This window comes from Nansenia antarctica, assembly GCF_963989245.1.
Source record: "Nansenia antarctica genome assembly, chromosome: 4".
Classification (NCBI taxonomy): domain Eukaryota; kingdom Metazoa; phylum Chordata; class Actinopteri; order Argentiniformes; family Microstomatidae; genus Nansenia; species Nansenia antarctica.
This window is the reverse complement of record NC_137689.1, coordinates 54,090,819-54,100,816: the sequence shown is the minus strand read 5'-3', so window position 1 is coordinate 54,100,816 and position 9,998 is coordinate 54,090,819. Positions and strand designations below refer to the sequence as shown.

Sequence of the window (9,998 nt, the reverse complement as noted above, 5' to 3'; positions counted from 1 at the left end):
GGGAATTAAAACGCTGTTCGGAGCCCACACACTCTCAAGGCCCATTTGGGTGATCACTATTCCTACTGTCCTGGGGTTCAGCCTCCTCACAGTAAATGAATACATGTTCACCCCAGGCTCTGCGGGTAGAGAGATACAGAACAGTAATGAGGGTCTACTCTACACGCAGACTGGCAGAGGGATACAGAAAAACCTTGTTAAAAACGCTTCAGCGCGCTTCAACAACCTGCTACAATATTAGATAAAGATATTCATTAAACAATAAAGATACTCTGCTGAACTTCAAATCGGAAGGGGCCCGGGGAACCGTAGATTTAAATACAGCTAAGAAATACTAAAACAAATTAAACTATAAATCAAACCAATATTTTTTACTGTACAAAACCAATATGTCACATTGATAGGGCACTGCATCTCACACAATGTTTCACACAATTATAGGTCACTAAACTCGGATGAAATTCATATCCATGTTTTATCGGCGTAGTTTTCTAGTGTGTGAGTATAGAGGGAAAACTGATCTAATTAGAGAGATGTTATCATCATCATGACACTTCTTAAAGAGTCTCTCATTTGCTGCAGTGGTGCAATGGGGTATGACTGTGTGCTCCCATTCATAGTGAAACACTTGGAACAGTCAAATGCACACATGCTCTCACTCCCCTCCTCTCTGGCACACACACAGATACGGACAGACAGACAGACACACACACAGACGCACGCACGCACACACGCACACACACATACAGACAGACACGCACACACACACACACACACAAACTGGCGTGACATTCATGCCATGTGATCGAGCTAGGCGTTATGCCAAAGGCCAACCATGTCACTTACCAGAAATCTCACACAGGGGGAGAGAGAGAGAGAGAGAGAGAGAGAGAGAGGGGAGGGGGGGGGGAGGAGAAAGAAGGCCCTTTAGCAAGAGCTCCTTGTCAAGTCTCTTCACATACACTAGTAGAACAGCATGCTATATTTCACTGGAATGGCTGATGTTCTAGAGGCATTGAGTTCTCAGTAGAAGGAGCTGGTGAGTGAGAGTAGGTTCCTATGTTGAACTGTTCTGGAGGAGAACAGTGCATGTTTACTGTTCATTGTCTCAGCTCTTGGAACGCTTCCTGAAAGGCCCAGAACAACCCAATGCATCCAAATCAGCTACATTTCAAGAATCTTAATAGGGCTCTCTCTCTCTCTCTTTCTCTCTAATTCTGTGTGTGTGTGTGTGTGTGTGTGTGTGTGTGTGTGTGTTTACCCCCCCGTACCCCGTCCCGTCCCGTCTAGTACGTGGAATAGCTCAGCTGGGGTTGTTCTGAGAAAAATACCAGAGAGGAAAACATATATGACAAACAATCGTCTGTTGACCAAACAAGAGCCAGTGCCATGCTCAACTACCTACAGTTTGATGTAATCTGTCAACTGAATGTGTCAACAGTGCTTCTTCTGGGAAAACCAACTGTAGACATACAGTACACACAGACTTTGCTAGTTGGGCTATATGCAGTATGTACCCATAGGTTTGCAGGGACAGAATTGTCTCAAGCCCCATTTAAAATTAAACATGCTTGCATCTATCCATATCAAAGCAAATACTCCTTTGACAGCTCCATTTTCATTCATTCTACGGTAAGATTAAAAGGTATTTACCGTATTTTCCGGACTATAAGTCGCACCCGAGTATAAGTCGCAGCAGGCCAAAAATGGGTCATGAAGAGGAAAAAACCACATATAAGTCGCACTGGACTATAAGTCGCATGGTTCAAGGGAACGGGCTTGGCGGAATCAGCGGGGAAAGAAGACCCTGTTGAGCTTGACTCTAGTCTGGCACTGTGAAGAGACATGAGAGGATTTGTAAGCCCAGGAAGGACATAATTCACGTTGAAACTTCTTCTGAAAGGTTAAGGAATACTTGTATTATCGAGTGTAAAGTCCGCTAGCTAGCGCGGGGCTAACAACATGGCGTCGCGGAGGAAAAATGAAACTTTGAACAGCCTCTAAAAGGTAATAAATGACTTTAACATCGTGTATAACGTTCATAATATCGTGTATAACGCTGATAATATAGTGCTTAATGTCCACATTGTCGAGTGTAACGACTATTTATCGTGTATGAGGCCATGACAAAGATAGCTTTGTGAAAACGGAAGTAGTGGGGATGACTTGCAGTCTACAAACAATGTAACATTGAACAGTCTCTGAAAGGTAATAAATGACTTTAATATCGTTTCTAACGTCCATAACATTGTGTATAAGGTCCATAACATAATGTTTAATGTCCACATTGTCGTGTTTAATGTCCACATTGTCGAGTATAATGGCTATTCTATCGCGTATGAAGCGCTACCGGAAGTAGCACAATGCTACTCGCGGGTACAACATTGCAACGTTAAACAGCCTCTGGAAGGAATAAATGACTTTAATATCGTTTCTAACGTCCATAACATTGTGTATAAGGTCCATAACATCATGTTTAATGTCCACATTGTCGTGTTTAATGTCCACATTGTCGAGTATAATGGCTATTCTATCGCGTATGAAGCGCTACCGGAAGTAGCAAAATGCTACTCGCGGGTACAACATTGCAACGTTAAACAGCCTCTGGAAGGAATAAATGACTTTAATATCGTTTCTAACGTCCATAACATTGTGTATAAGGTCCATAACATCATGTTTAATGTCCACATTGTCGTGTTTAATGTCCACATTGTCAAGTATAATGGCTATTCTATCGTGTATGAGGCGCTAGCGGAAGTTACTCCTTGGTTCATGTCAGTCAGAGATTACCGTATGTCAGTTCATGTCAGTCAGAGATTATGAATTATTGATATATAAGTCGCACCTGACTATAAGTCGCAGGACCAGCCAAAGTATGAAAAAAACCGCGACTTATAGTCCGGAAAATACGGTACTGGTAATGAATGAATGACTGTTTGTTTTTTGGGGAGTCAGGTTTAACAGGAACCACTACAAGCACCAGTTGCTACTAGTTAGTAACTCGTCTTGATAATACCAGTAGAAACAGTACCACATTGCTGTTTTTTCTCTCTAAAATCCTATCCATAGCTCATCACACATAAAATAACAGAAAAGATACAACTCAGTATGAGAGATCCCACACCTCACACTTATCAAAAGATGGGAACTGTCTGCCTATTTATCGGTCTGTCTGCCTGCCTGGTTGTCTGGTTGTCTGTCTGTCTGACTGCCTGGGTTTCTGTCTGCCTGCCTGGTTGTCTGTCTGCCTGTCTGCCTGTCTGCCTGCCTGTCTGTCTGTCTGCCTGTCTGTCTGCCTAGCTGTCTGCCTGCCTGCCTGCCTGTCTGTCTGCATTCAGCTGACCTCGTGAGCGGGTCTGCTGCCTGCTCCACAGCTAGTTATGGCCCAGAGCTAACAGAACAAAGTAAGGATGATGTATGAGGAAATGACTGTATGCCTGCTCGGTATCTTGTACGTACAGTACCATGCACTCTCTATGTCATGATTCCATTGCCTCAGCATCATCCCTTTAGGGCCCTACTGACAGTGGCCAGATGGACTCTTACACAGAGCCTTTGTAGGGTCGTGTGGTGTAGTATGGGGTAGTGTACTCAGTGGAGTGTTCTGTGGTATGTAGTGCAGTATACAGTAGTGTAGGGTAGGAGTAGTGTGGTGTGTAGTGTAGTGTAGTGCACTGCACTCTCCCTCTTGCTAAGTGTACTACTGTACCTGAACTAAGGAGTCAAAGAGGCCCAGTACTACAAACACTTCCTAGTGTAATGTAATGGCACAGGGTAGTGTAGTAACACTAACTCCCTCCTTCTCACCAAGTGTACTAGCTAAGCTAAGGAGCCACAGAGGCCCAGTGAAAACACGTTGTAGTGTAGTGTAGTGTAGTAAAGTGTAGTGTAGTGTAGTGTAGTAAAGTGTAGTGTAGTAAAGTGTAGTGTAGTGTAGTGTAGTAAAGTGTAGTGTAGTGTAGTAAAGTGTAGTGTAGTGTAGTAAAGTTTAGTGTAGTGTAGTGTAGTAAAGTGTAGTGTAGTGTAGTAAAGTGTAGTGTAGTGTAGTAAAGTGTAGTGTAGTGTATTAAAGTGTAGTGTAGTGTAGTAAAGTGTAGTGTAGTGTAGTAAAGTGTAGTGTAGTGTAGTAAAGTGTAGTGTAGTGTAGTAAAGTGTAGTTTAGTGTAATAAAGTGTAGTGTAGTGTAGTGAATTGCATTGCACTCTCACTCTCACCTGGTGTACTAGCTAAAGAGACAGAGAGCCAGGAGTCAACACTATCCAGTCATTTACAGTCAGTACAGTAAACAAATATTGGTAGTCAGAGAAATAACATTTACTCTCACATACTGGAAACTAGGCCTACAATACCCTTTGCTCTCCAAGCAGACTAAATATAAGATTGAATATCTAGATATGTAATAAATAGGCTACTTTTAGAAGAAATCATATTGCCTAAGGTTACGGAAAAAAATATTAAAAAATAGTTCCACTGGAAGAGCAACAGAGGAAGTCCTATAAAGCTGTAGAACAATCATTGAGGTGGAAGGTTAAAACAAATTTAAACATGTCTGCAGCAATCATGCCTGCTGATAATGGTCCATCGACTAGTGATCCATCAAGCAAGGGGTGAAACAAGGTGAGCATGTTAAGTGAACCCAGCAACCTGTCTCTCTCCCTCACTTTGGCTCTCTCTCAGAATGGGTCTCTCATGTGTGTGTGTGTGTGTGTTTGCACGCATGTGTGTGTCTCTCTCGCTCCCTGGCTGCCCCGCTTGGCCCCCCTGTGGAATGTTTTGAGTGGGGCCTATGGAGGAAGGGCATCCCAGGACACGGTACACACACACACACACACACACACACACACACACACGCACACACACACACATACAGCTGTTGAGCGCCATTACAAACTTGGCAGGCCTCCAAGTCAAAGACGGGTGGCGTTGAAGGCCTCGGTTTAGAAAGCCCACATTGACTCTTTCCATGTATGTTGTGTTAAACACTGGAGATAAGAACTTGGCTGTAAAACTCACACTGTCCTCGCTGCACTTCCTCGCAATAAAGACAGCTCTTTAACCAGACAGACAAGAGGTGTTATTGTATGGAGGGAATGTATATAGGCAGATGGGAATGTACAGTAACACTGTACTGTGTGTGTGTGTGTGTGTGTGTGTGTGTGTGTGTGTGTGTGTGTGTGTGTGTACATGTGTACGTGTGTGTGAGAGAGAGAGAGAGAGAGAGAGAGAGAGAGAGAGAGAGAGAGAGAGAGAGCAGGAAATGAAGAAATTGTCATGAGCCACATGCGGCCAACCCCAGCCCCATACAGTAGGCTTGAGGAGGATAGAGGGCATTGTGTGTGTGCGTATGTGTGTATGTGTGTGTGTGAGAGAGAGAGAGAGAGAGAGAGAGAGAGAGAGAGAGAGAGAGAGAGAGAGAGAGAGAGAGAGAGAGAGAGAGAGAGAGAGAGTAGTCACATGACAGAGGTTTCATGGGAAGCAGACACCAACAGGCTCATCAGAACTACCCAGGTCCAGAACAGTACAGCTGAGAGCACTGGGCCATTCAACCACACAAGTCTCTGATTATACTCCAAACATCATCTCTCAAAAAATTAACACTGTAACTCAGGACTCAAAGACTCTGTGAAAAGACACATTTTCAGTTTAAATTGTAGCCCCTCCACCCCGCACCCAGTTGACTTTACATTGTAGGCTATTTCTTATAATATTGCTGACACTTTTAGGCAGAGGTGTGCTGTGGACCAGCTATACGGAATCCATAATGGGCTATACACTATATATCTGCCACAGATATATAGGTATATACAGTATATGTTAGCAAAAAAAGCAGTAACTAACTGTACAATACAATACCATTCAAACGAGTGATGTAGTCTACAGCAGGAATAGCCTACACATTGTCAGACAAAGAGAGCATAGGCCTATTGGTTGAATTATGCCAAAGTTGATAAGTACTTCACTGCATACCTTTGCTAAGCCTGTACTGTACTCCCGAAGCTTTGATAAAAACAGACTTTATATGGAGGACATGCAACATATGTAGCCTAATAGTCACACATGAAGGTTTCACATAGCTGCTATGTCGGGTTAACATAAGTTCACAGTAGGTCTATCTGATTTTGATGCAAAAACGTTAAGGTCCAATTCATGTACATACTCAGTATACATACATACATACAATACATACTGTATTCAACATATCGTGAGCTTAGAATGATAAGGTTCTATCTCCGTTTAGGGCAGTTCAGAGATATTGAGCGTCAAAGTTTTGACATTCCATTATGTTTTGTGAGATGGAACCTTTGTATTTTATGAATTACTAACTAAAAAATGTCAACATTTAAAAAATAACACCACACAGGCATTAATAAACACCTAATGGATCAGATTATGTAAAAAAAACTCAATTTTGACAAAAATGGAGATAGATATGTGGCTGTTGTGTAGCCTGAGGTCACGTCCATGTGTGCTGCTATAGAGCCTATATGGGTGGAGAGGGGTGCGTGTTTGGGTTGGAGTTGACAGTGACGCAACGGCCGATATCTATATGCACTTTCTCTCCACTCATCCCGTCGTAACACTTTATCAATGTTGTCTAATAGAAAAGTGACCCGCTAACGTATACTACGGATTACATTTCATATACTGTAGTTCATTTGGCAAAGTTACATTTCAAACACTGCACTGAAATTCCTAGCGGTTTTTTTTCCTCTTTTTTTCGGGAATTCAGATACATTAAATCAATGTCATGGGGTTGAACAAAATCTCCCAAATCCTCCCAATTGATTATTCCACCCAAGTAAAAAAATCTTTGTTGTAAAAGCAAGATAACGTCGCCGTGACATCTGCGAATGACTGTATAGCCCAACCGATGGATATGAAAGATGGCCAGATTAATCTTACATTACGTGGAAATAAAACATGGCAAAAACCATATGCGTCATACAAACAACCACCGTAAATACCAAGCTCGTAATAAAGCCGAATATTTACCCGATATGTCGCTGCTCCATAAAACGACGCTGTCGGTTGGCCCGGCTTTATTTCTTCAGAAGTTTGCAGAGGGTCCGTCTGTAGCTTAGTACGCAGGCCCCGGGTTCACCTCGTTTGCTCGCTCGCTCTCCCTATCTTGCCCACTCGCCCCCCATCTCTCTCTCTCTCTCTCTCTTTTTTTTTTTTCTGCGTGCCTCTATCTCTCTATCCCTGTGCAGGAAGTGAATGCAGCTCACATGGACGGTGTATGCACTGCGCGCAGCCTGACATCATTCTCCATTCGCTAAAGATTGTATTAAAGCCAATAGTCTGGCGTCCGGGAGGAATTTAGAAATATGACTACTGTACTTATAACTGTATAGCTTTGAAGCGACCTAGTCGACGGGCGCCGATATGGCCGCGAGCGAATACTTGATCCGCCAAGTTACATGTGCGCGTTTAGGTTGATACCTTTACAGGAATCTTAAAGTCATATTTTGCAAACCACTAGGGTCATTGATACGGCACAATTCAAGAAAAATGCAAGCAGTGCTTAAACAAATTGACATGATATCGAATGAATTCTGTATACTGTAACAGTAAATAGGGCACGCGCGCACTAGATCTCGCTCTTGGTGAATTTACATGTGTGGTTATCTCACGTGGCCTATGCGATGACAGTGCATGCTGCGCATGTGCGCTGCCATCATAAGTTATGTGAGGCCAAACGAAGGCTGCCTGACCTCACGTCAACTCTGTACAAGCCGCATACATTGCACTGTATGCTATTATTGTACAGGGCAAGGACCGAAACACCTTCATGCAAGCTATTTATATATATTAGCCCCCTTTATATTCATACTGTGTCTGATTTCATGTTCGATTTTTTATAAATCACATGAATGTTGAGAAATGGAATGTTGTATGATTTCAGTAGGGAAACCATGGTGGGTCCAGAAGCAAGTTGAATGCCGGTTCCCTAACTGTGTGCTTGTTCATGAGTCCAGAAGCAGCTGATCTGCACCATGTGTCATTGCTCATTCAAATGTGCCAGAAAGCGGTTCCACAAATCATTAAACATATTTGAATGTGTGCACAACACAGGGTTTAGTGGCACAGACTGGACTCAGTGGTAATACATGATTTTAAACTGATTAATAACTACAACTAACTACAGCTGTATATTATGATTATAATGTGATTATAAAATAAAATAAATAAAAGATCAGAATTTATTTTCTTCATATAAATGTTCCCTGGCATTCTATGAGTGAATGTTATTATTATTATTTTTTTACGAACCAGCTGTGTACAGTTTAAACAAACTTTATACAACAGATGGAACAAACTTGATACAACTTTATATTAGAAACCACCCAAATAAAGACAAACAATGCAGGCATATTACAAATGTTGATACATTTATTACTGTACATGTTCTTCCTGAGAAGCCAAAGTCATTTGAAAACATACATTAGAAACAATAAGACCATTTCAATGTCACACTCTTCCACATAAGACTTCCGTAGGCTTCCACTAAATAGCTTTGGGCCAGGTATCAGCGGAGGATGGTGGAGGTAGAAATCTGAGGATGGGCTCATTGTAATACATGGAATGGAATAAAGTATGGTATCAAACCCAAGTGTCCTCCGATTTCTACCTCAAACAGCCTCCCCAGGTTGAGACAGGGTATTACATATAGCCTACTACAGTACTACTAGTTGGCAGTATTGTGTAACATATCTATAATTGCAGTCAACTTGTGTCCACCAATTAGTGTTGGGGTCGATTCACACTTAGTGAATAGAGTTTTACACTTAGTGTAAGGGCAATCAATTTAAATGTAATTTATGGATTGAAAAGAACCCCACACACTTGGCCGAAAAAGAATGGCCAATTCTGATTCATATACAATAAGGTGAATTCACTTCCTAAATTGAACAACTTTTAGAGTTAAATTAGCACTACCCCATACCATACATGCCTATAGTGTCTAATTGCTCTGTGAAGTTCTCCATCCCAATGCAATTCTTCCAGTTGAATTTAAAAGGCCATGCTGGGCTGTCAGATGTGGCTGGCTCGAAGCATGAGGCATAAGATGTGTTTATCCTAGAACAATAGAGTGTTGTGTGTGTTTACCCGCTCCGGCTCTATGCCAGTCTCAGGCCAACAACACAGAATGCAATGGACGGGATGTCCGTCCAACTTCTCGGGCTGTGCCCCAAAAGTCTTTAACAGCTCCCTCTCCTCCTCTCCTTTCTTCAACACTAACCTCTGACCTGATACTGGATAGACAGAGTGGTGGTAGGAGAGGATCCTAAGTACCTCCCCAGCTTTGTTTACCTTTCTATTGTTATGTTTTTTATTAAGCAACGCACGATTGACGTGCGTATTGAGGCTTGCCTTCGTGACCGCTGATCTGTGAAAGGCTGAGTAGGTCTGCACGATATTGCTATGACCTGTTCTGTCCCAACCAGATCCATCTTCACATAAAGCCGATCTGTGCTCATCACTCGCGTCCACTGAAATCATGCAATTGTGCCAACAGAGGCCAATGGAGTCATGCACATTCAGGATGAAGCCCACAGGGAAGAGAAGGGGATGAGAGAAGGAGGGCGGCTATATAAGGACACGGGGACAAAGCCCTAGCCATTGTTATGGTTGGCATTGACCAGGGTGCCTGCCTGTGATTGGCTACTGTGTCGTGAGGAGGGCTGAAGAGAGCATTCTGTTGGAGGGATTCTAGAACCATGTGAGATACTCTAATAGAAGGCTTCACCCCTGGCTTGCCAGCCACTCACAGTAATGTTACAGACTCTATGACAGGGCTGCATGGCAAGACACACTGGATATTATTGGCATTTTCATAAAACATAAGCTGTCCACACATTCACTTACCCATACATTTCACAGCACTATACATTTTTCTCAACAGAGGCTTTATAAAAGAATCATACTTTACAAAATGAATATATGCCACCATGGGAATCAATTCAACACCAATATATATTTTGTTTGATTACTTC

The 9,998-nt window shown here is 42.5% G+C and overlaps 1 protein-coding gene across 1 annotated transcript in view; it reads right to left on the bottom strand.

The window, feature by feature from the left end:
* nacc2 (NACC family member 2) overlaps positions 1–7,140 on the bottom strand; it is a 28,090-nt gene extending 20,950 nt beyond the window's left edge. Inside the window, exon 1 of the mRNA XM_080530047.1 lies at positions 6,994–7,140. The gene's annotated coding sequence lies outside the window, so the exon portion shown is untranslated. The remainder of the gene's footprint in view (positions 1–6,993) is intronic.
* Between the last annotated feature and the right edge of the window lie 2,858 nt (positions 7,141–9,998).